The following is a 10071-nucleotide window of genomic DNA, read 5'->3' on the forward strand; positions in this document are numbered from 1 at the left end:
CAAAGAACACTCACTGGGAGGGGGTATAATATGGGTCTAGCTATCCTTTTTGTGGGGCCTATGTGTTTGTGTTTTGGAAAAAAAAAACTAAGTCAGACTGGTGGGTACCATCTTGTAACACATAGGTGCCAAAACACTTTTGAATTCTAAGAAAATTTTCCAGAGAGAAACAGAAGTCTGAGACAAACCTTAAACCTATCCACTGGGCAAGGTGAGATGGGCACCAATCTTGTGGACTCTTTGGCAATTGGGCGTATGAGAGGTCTACTTGCAATTTTTGGAGTTTTTTTTAAATAGGACAGACTCCTTTCTGGTATCTTAAAGCAATATTCCTTTGTTGCCTGTAAGTTCAAGCCTCTCTGAAAACTTGGTGGGAGACCACAGATGAACAAGATGTAGAGTAAGGATGAGATAGGATGATCCACCCTCACTATATATCCATAATACCATTTCACATGGGAAATGAAGAAAAGAAAACATTAGAAGCAGAATTAAGATAATAACTGAAATATGTACTGATTTACACTTTACAAAACATCTAATACCTGATTGCATTTAACTCGCCTTAGCTTTATCAGAGTGATACTTTGTTTTATATTTGAGTAAACAAATGATCAGAGTAATTTTATCCACGGGCATTCAACTAGAAGTTGAGCAAAGATTCATGTCAATCTATTTGACTCCAAATACTTGTTTTATCCTGGTGTATCATAGAAACATCCACCAATCTCCATCCTTTGTATCCATATTAACTGCAATTTTCTCATCTTCCCAGCCAATCTCTCTGCCTAATTAGGTATCCTATACAGATCAAATGTAGAAACCCACAGGGCTAGTATTCAGTTGCCATATAATGTTGAAGGTTGGAAGAGAAAACATGGTTCTGAGCCTATTATTCATCTTGCTTTACTGTGGTCAGTGGCTTTCTGGTGAGCTTTACTGGAAATCTCAGAAACATAACAGGGGAAGGAGATGATGGAAGGTTTAAATTGCTAGTTATAAAATAAAATGGTGGGTTATTTAAGCCATTGCAAAATCAATGCACTTAAAATCAAACAATTTTGGTCTATGGTAAATGTGGAGGTTATTGAAAACCCAGTGCGCACTGAGGACTCGAGTCAATTAATAGCTATGATTTGCACACAACTGGGATGTTACCTTGGTCATGGTCATGAATCAGAGACAAAGAAAAGTAGGTGGAATGAGGGTAAGTTTCCTCTGGGGATGTAACCCTCCTACAGTTTGGGGAAACTAAGCTCAAGCATATATATATATATATATATATATATATATATATATATATATATATATATTTGTGGTGGTTTTGCTCTCAGTGGGGATGTAGAAGATGTTTTTGATAATTAAGTGACACTTCAATTCGTTCAGTTGATCAAGCCAGAAATCCCCAAAGTAATCACACTGGTGAGCCTTGTCTGTTTGCCTCCTAAATTGGTATAACTGATTCACTTGTTTGTATCCTTACTGCTACCACCTCAGTCTAAAAAACAACCATCTTTTACCTGGACTAGAGTGGTAGCCTCATTATTACTCTCCTTTCATTTACTCTAGCCCTTCACATTTTATTCTCCATGCAGAAAAGTGATGTTTTAAAAATATAAATTGGGCTTACTTTTCAGGTGAGATGCCACAAACTCATCTGTGTTTAATGATAAATAAACACTGTAAATAATGAAAGAGGCAATAGGAAGACTGAAAAATATAGAAAGAAAATGGCAATGTGGAAAAGAACAGGATGACAAAGCAACTGGGTATCTTTCCAACATCCAACCTAGCAGAACACAGACCAACATCAACGAGGAATCCTAATGACAACCCCAGATGGCCCTGGAGACAAAAAGGGGGATTGAGGAAGAGCTCTGCATACATCAAATAGGCAGGGAAACTGGTATTCATCTCTTTTGGTCAGAGACTCCCCGTTCCTAATTAGACATTGGGAAGGACCTGCAGGGGGAATCTCAACATAGCAAGCTGCCAAGCCCAGGAAGCAATTTTGCTGCGAGCTGCAATCCCTTTCACTATCCAGAAATAATAAGTGGCTCTGTCAGGGATAAACAAAAACACTAGTGACACCAGAGAAACCAAGCAAACCAAAATCCCACAGCAAGGTCTCTGAAAATTACACTGTCATTGGAACACAGAATTATGCCAGGACTTGTGTGCTAAATATAAACAAGAAGAATATCTTCTAAAATAGATTGCTTAAATATGCTTCATTATTTCCATGATATCAAGAACGAGCAAAATCACAACTTGAATGAGAAGATAATAACCAAACACAAAAACTGAAATGAAGCAGATGTTCAAATTACCTGAAAAGGATTTTAAAATAGCTATAATGCAACTGCTACAACAAGCAATTACAAATGTCTCTGAGACAAATTAAAAAAATAGAAAACTTCAGCAAAGCAATTAAAAAATATATGTGTATGTATGTATATACATACATACATACATACATATGGGTACATATGTACACACACACACACATATATATACCATTTTACATGGTAAACGGAGAACGTATATATATATATATATAAAACATATATATTATATATATACATGTATATACATGTATATATATTTTCTGTTCTCTGTTTACCATGTAAAATGGTATTATGGATATATAGTGAGGGTGGATCATCTTATCTCATCCCTACTTTATAACTTGGTTGTCTGCAGTCTCACACCAAAGTTTCAGAGAGGCTTGAACTTACGGGCAAGAAAGGAATATTGCTTTAAGGTAACAGAGAGAAGGAATCTTACCTATAAAAAAAACTCTCAAAATTTCAAGGACTCTGCTCTGGCAGTGTGGAGCCTGCTTGGGATTCTCCCCCGTCCCTTTGCCCATCTCCCACTTGTGTGCTCTATCTCTCTGGATAAATAAATAGATAAATAAATAAATAAACAAACTTTAAAAAAATGTAAGATACAGCTATAGCAGTGCTGATAAGCAAATTTATAGAACTAAAATGCATTAGAAAAGATAAAACTTCTTAAGCTGATTAAAAAAATAAGTTCTTACATAAAGAAACTAAAAATAGAAGAGGAAGTAAGTCCAAAGCAAACAAAATAATGGGAAACATACAGATAAGAGCAGAAACAAATGAAATTGAAAAAAGAAAAATAATAGAGAAAACAAATGAAACAAAACTCGGTCACTTAAAAAAGTCAATAAAATATAAAATAAAAGTGAGAAACCAGCAATATTGACAAAAATAAAAATAGTAGAAAAGGTAAAAACCACCAGTATCAGAATTGAAATGGATTTTCATTACAAATCCTGTATTCATGGATGATGATATCATCAAGATTGTAACAAAGGTCATTTCACTTTAGTCTTTCTCACAAAAAGACGAACAAAATCTATCCATAGACAAAATGCCACTGGAAAACCCTAGAACCTATAGGTGAGGCACAAGCACCACACTGGATCAGAGAGATGGAGAATAACAGTAGTAAAAGGGTAAAAGGGAGGGCACCTGGCTAGGTCAGTCAGTATAGCATGTGACTCTTGATCTCCAGGTTGTGATTTGAGCCCCACATTGGCCTAGAGACTACTTAAAAAAAAGAAAGAAAGAAAAATAAAAAGAAAAAGGAAAACAAAAAAGAAAAGGAAAGGTAGAGCAGCAGTTTCATTTTGCCCAGATCACCACTCACCAGGTAAACCATCAGGTTATTCTCAATAGGTAAGTGTCTGTTTCTCTCTTTCTCTTTTTTTCCCTGCTCATTTGTTTTGTTTCTTAAATTCCACATGTGAGTAAAGTCATATGGTATTTTTATTTCTCTGACTGACTTATTTCAATTAACAATATACTCTCTCATTCTATCCATGTTGTTGCAAATGTCAAGATTTTATTCTTTTTTATGACTGAATAATATTCCTTTGTATATATACAACCCATCTTCTTTGTCCATTCATCTAGCCAGGGACACGTGACCTGCTTTCATAGTTTGGCAATTGTAAATAATGTTGCTATAAACAGAGAGGTTCGTGTATCCTGTTGAATTACTGTCTTTTTATTTTTTTGGGTAAATAACCAGTATGATTACTGGATCATAGGGTAGTTTTATTTTTAATTTTTTGAGGAACTTCCATACTGTTTTGCATAGTGGCTGCACCAGTTTGTATTCCCATCAAGAGTGAATGCGGGCTCATTTTTCTCCACATCCTTGTCAACACTTGTTTCTTGTGTTATTGATTTTAGCCATTCTTATAGGTGCAAGGTGATATCTCATTGTAGTTTTGATTTGCATTTCCCTACTTATGAGTGATGTGGAACATCTTTTCATGTGACTGTTGGCCATCTAGATGTTCTCCTTGGAGGAATGTCTGTTCATCTCTTCTGCTAATTTTTAATTTTGATTATTTGCTTTTGGGGTGTTGATTTGCATAAGTTCTTTATATATTTTGGATATTAACCTTTTATCAGATATATCATTTGCAAATAACTTCTCTCATTCCGAGGGTGGAAATTTACATTTTCAATTGTTTCTTTTTGTATGGATAAACTTTTTATTTTGATATAGGCTCAATAGATTATTGTTGTTTTTGTTTCCATTGCCTCAGGACATACAGAAGGAATTTGCTGTGGCTGATTTCAAAGACATCTAAACCTACCCTAAACCTACTTTGTTGAGGGTTTTTATCATAAATGATGTTATACTTTGTCAAATACCTTTTCTGTATATGCTGTCCTCCAGGATTTTTATGTTTTCAGTTTTTACATTTGGGTCTTTAATATATTTTATGTTTTGGGTATAATGTAATAAATTGGTCCAGTTTCTTTCTTTTGCATGTAGCTGACAAATTTTTCCAACACCATTTGTTTAAGAGTCTGTGTTATTTCTCATTGGATATTCTTTCCTGCTTTGACAAAGATTATATGACCATATAATTGTGGGTTTATGTCTGGGTTTTCTGTTCTGTTACCTTGGTCTACATGTCTATTTTTGTGTCAGTACCACACTGTTTTGATTACTACATCTTTGTAATATAACTTGAAGTCTGGAATTGTGATACCTATAGCTTTGCTTTTATTTTTCAAAACTGTTTGACTCTTGAGGGTCTTTTGTGATTCCAGACAAATTTTAGGATTGCTTGTTCTAACTCTGAAACATGCTGATATTTTGATAGGGATTGCATTAAAATGCATAGATTGCTTGGGGAAGTCTAGACATTTTAACAATACTTATTCTTTTAATCCATGAGCATGGAATGTCATTCCATTTCTATGTACTCTTCAATTTATTTCATCAGTGTTTTATAGTTTTCAGAGTACAAATCTTTTACCTCTTTGATAAAGTTTATTTCTAGATATCTTATTATTTTTGGTGTAGTTTTAATGGTACTTTTTTTCAATTTTTCTTTTTGCTGTTTCATTATTAGTGTATAGAAATGCAACAAATTTTTGCACGTTGATTTAGTATCCTTCAAATGTACTGAATTCATTCATCAGTTCCAGTAGTTTTTTGGTGGAATCGTTAAGTTTTTCTATGTAGAGCATCATGTCACCTGAAAATAAGGAGTTTTACTTCTTTTGTTTTTACCAATTTGTATGCATTTTATTGTTTTGTTGTTATCTAATTGCTGTGGCTAGGACTCCCAGTAGTCTTTTAAATAAAAGCGGTGAGAATAGACATCTTTGTCTTGTTTCTAGCCTTAGGGGAAAAGCTCTCAGATTTTTTTTTTTTTTTTACTATTGAGTGTGATGTTCACTGTAGATTTTTTTTATACATGGCCTTTATTATGTTGAGGTATGTTCTCTCTACTTTCTGACAGCTTTTATCATGAAAGGATGTTATACTTTGTCAAATAAGTTTTCTATGTATATTGAAATGATCATTTAATTTTTATTGTTTCTCTTAATTTTGTGATTCCTAACATTGAATGGTTTGCAAATATTGAACCACTCTTTCACACCAGCAATAAATCCTATTTGATGACAGTGGATGATTTTTTAATGTATTGTTGGAATCTCCTGCCCAACTATTGAACATAGTCTCTAAATCTGCATAACCAGGGAGCCCAAAGAGTGACTCTGTGTAGCTTTTGAGTACTGTTAACTGTCTTGCCCACCCATGGAACCCAACCTAGAACCATGCCTGATTAATGAACACAGTCTTCAATATCACCCACAAAAAAGTGACTAGAGCCCAGCTAGTATCCCCACTTGACTATAAAACCAAGTAAGCCTGCCCAACCAAGAAGCCTACCCAGTGGCCACCCTCCAGTGTTGAGTTCAGCCAGCAGACCCACTCAACCTCAGAGCCCAGCCATTGGTTACTTGCCTCCACAATTGGCCTCACCTAACTACAGACATTGATGATAAACACTGACAGCCTGTGGATGTTACCAGCTGACCCTTTCGGTGTCTCAAGCAAAGCTCACTTGTGAAGGTTATTTCCTTGATGCAGTTAACCTGTAAGTTCTGGAAGAGGAGACTGCTTACTGAAATGTGCAAATACCAATGCAAGGATACAGGGATCATGAAGAATAAAGTAAAACTGGAATGACAAAAGGAAACTAATAAAGCTATAAATGAGCCTCTAAAAATGGAGATATAAACACTGTGTAACAAATAACTCAGAATAATCCTCTTAAAGAAGTCCACCGAATGCAAAAGTGCACAGATAACTAAATAAATCTAGAAAAATAATGCATGGACAAAATAACAAGTTAAATAAATAAAAGCAAACAGCAACAAACAGAAATCATAGACCAAAAAATAAAGAGAATGGACTGAAGAATTCAACAGAGAGCTTAAGAACAGACTCAACTGAGCAGAAGTTAGAATCAATTAACTTGAAGGTGAGTCATTTGAAATTTTGCAGAAAGAGGAACCAAAACAAATGTGAAAAAGAAGAGTAAAAACAGCCTGTGAGGTTTGTGGGATATTATCAAGAAAAACAAAATACACATCATGGCATTACAAGGAGAGAAAATGAAAGGACATAGTGTTGATTTAAAGCAATAATGGCTGAGAAATTCCCAAACATGAAGAGACAAATGAACATCTAAATTCATGAGGCTCAAAAAATTGCAAATAAGAAAAATTGGAAAAGGGTTACACCGAGATACATTACAATTAAGTGATCAAATGTCAAAAACAAAAAACTTTGAAAGCAGCAAGAGAAAAGTCACTTGTCAATTGTCACATACAAAGGAGCCCCATAAGACTATTAGTGTATTTCTCAGAAGAAACTTTGTAGGCCTGGAGGGTGGGATGACATATTCAAAATATTAAAATAAAAACCAAAACTGTCAACCAAGAACATTATACATGGCAATGATGTCTTTCAGAAATGAAGGAGGGTTGCCTGGGTGGCTCAGTCGGTTCAGTGTCTGACTTCAGCTCAAGTCATGGTCTTGCAGTTTATGAGTTGAAGCCCTATGTCAGGCTCTGTGATAACAAACAGCTCAGAGCCTGGAGACTGCTTTGGATTCTGTGTGTGTCTCTCTCTCCCCCTCCCCTGCTCATGCTCTGCCTCTCTCTGTCTCTCAAAAAATAAATAAATGTTAAAAAATTAAAAAAAAAATAAAAAAGAAATGAAGGAGAGATAGACTTTCCCAAACAAAAAATAAACAAACAACTGAGGGAGTACAACACCAGTAGGCTTTCCTTATAAGAAATGATAAAGGGTGCTCTTCAAGCTGAAATGGAAAGATGCTAATTCACATGTAAAACCATATGAATGCATAAAACTTACTATTTAAAGTAAACATATGGTCAAAGCCAGAATCTCTAATATTGTAATGGTGGTGTGTAAATTGCTTACAACCTCAGTTTAATAGTTTTTAAAAAGGATATATAAAGTAGGGGTGCCTGGGTGGCTCAATTGGTTAAGTGCCCAACTTTGGATCAGATCATGATCTTGCAGTTCATGAGTTCAAGCTCCATGTCACTCTCTGGGCTGACAGCTCAGAGCCTGGATCCTGCTTTGAATTCTGTGTCTCCTTCTCTCTCCGTGCCCCTTTTCCACTCACACTCTGTGTCTCTTTCCTTCTCTCTCCCTCAAAAATAAACATTGAGAAAAGTATATATAAAGTAATTATAACTATAGTAATTTTTATTGGATACATGTTATTAAAAATGTACATTGTATGGGGCACCTGGGTGGCTCAGTGGGTTAAGTGTTTGACTTTGGCTCAGGTCATCATCTCATGATTCATGGGTTCAAGTCCCACATCAGGCTTCACACTTGGAGACTGCTTTGGATTCGCTCTCTTCTTCTCTCTCTGCACCTCCCCTGCTCTTATTCTCCCTCTCTAAAAATAAATAAGTAAACTCAAAAAATGTATATTGTAACATCAAAAAAAATTAAAGGTAAGAGGAAAGTAGTAAAAATATAGCTCTGTTTAAGCTATTGAAGTTAAGTTGTGACAAAAAATTTTGTTAAGGTGTTAAAGTATACCACTACAAAAAGTAATCAAATTAAATTGGGAGATAACATGAGAGGAACCAAGGAACAAAAGATCTACAACAGTCATAAATATAATTAATAATATGGTACTAGTCTTTACCTACCATAAATAATTACTTTAAATGTAAATGGATTAAATTCTCCAGTCCAAAGACATCCAATGACTGGACTGATTAAAAACAAAAAAGATCTGATGATGTGCTGCCTAAGAGAGACTCATTTTACATTTAAGGACACAGAAAGGTTGAAAATTAAAGGATGTAAAAAGATATTTTGAATTAATGAATACCAAAATAAAAATCAGGGGTAGCTATACTTATATCAGACAAAATGGACTTTAAGTGAAAACTGGTTACAAAGGACAAAAAGATATAGAATATATAATGTGTATGTATATATAATGATATAAGGGTCAATTGGTCAAGGTGATATAACAAATGTAAATATTTATTCACCAATCATCAGAGCACATAATACATGAGGTAAATGCAAATAAAACTAAAAGGAAAACTAAACAACAATACAGTAACACTTGGGGACTGTAATTTTTTACTATAAGCAATGGACAGATCATCCAAAGAGAAAATCAATAAAAAGCAGTGGATATCAAAAACTTTATTGACCAAATGGGTCCACAGACATATACAGGACATTCCATTAAGCAGCAGTAGAATATACATTCTCAGATGCACACACATAATTTTTTACAAGTTTTACTTACTATTTTTGAGAGAGAGAGACAGAGACAGAGAGAGAGAGAGAATGAGCAGGGAAGGGGTGGAGAGAGAGGGAAAGAGGGAAAATCCCAAGCAAACTCTACACGGTCAGCACAGAGCCTGATGTGGTACTCGAACTCACAAGTTGTGAGATCATGACTTCAGCTGAAATCGAGAGTCAGATGGTTAACTGACTGATCCACCCAGGCACCCATACACACAGACATGTTTTAACGAAAAGTTAAGTATTAGCCATCAAAAAAAGTCCAAAAATTTCAAGAAATTAGAAATTATATAAGATATATTTTCTGACCACTATTATTTGAAAGTGGAAATCAATAACAGGAGGAAAACTGGAAAATACACAAATATATGGAAATAAAACCATGCACTACTGAACAGGCAAGTATCACACACACAAAAGATATATATCAAAAGTGATACTCAGGAAATATAGCAGAGTAGGAAGATTCTGAGCTCAATTTGTCCCACAGACACAATGATGTAACAACTACATCTATGTGATTAACTCTGAAAATGACCTGAAGACTGGCAGAACAAATTTTCCATAGCTAATTATAGACAGAAAGCAATATAAAAAGTGGTAGAAGAGAAGAAAGCAATATCAAAAAGGGTAGAAGGGACAGAGATGTGGTTTAGAACCAAACCTCCAGTGCAACTAAGTGTAAACAAAAGGGGTATAACAAACAAAAAGCAAGGGGATCAGACCCCACAGCAGGCAACCCTGACACTAGGGAGTTGTACTGAGAAGACAAGTTCTCATAACATCTGGCTTTGAAAAACCAATGGAGCTTTAAAAATCAGTTGACTTAACTCCAGGAGAGCCAGAGGGTGATAAGAACCTGAGTTCCCACCCTTAAAGAGACATATTACAAAACAAGCCTAAGAC

This window comes from Prionailurus viverrinus, chromosome X, assembly GCF_022837055.1.
Source record: "Prionailurus viverrinus isolate Anna chromosome X, UM_Priviv_1.0, whole genome shotgun sequence".
Lineage (NCBI taxonomy): Eukaryota > Metazoa > Chordata > Mammalia > Carnivora > Felidae > Prionailurus > Prionailurus viverrinus.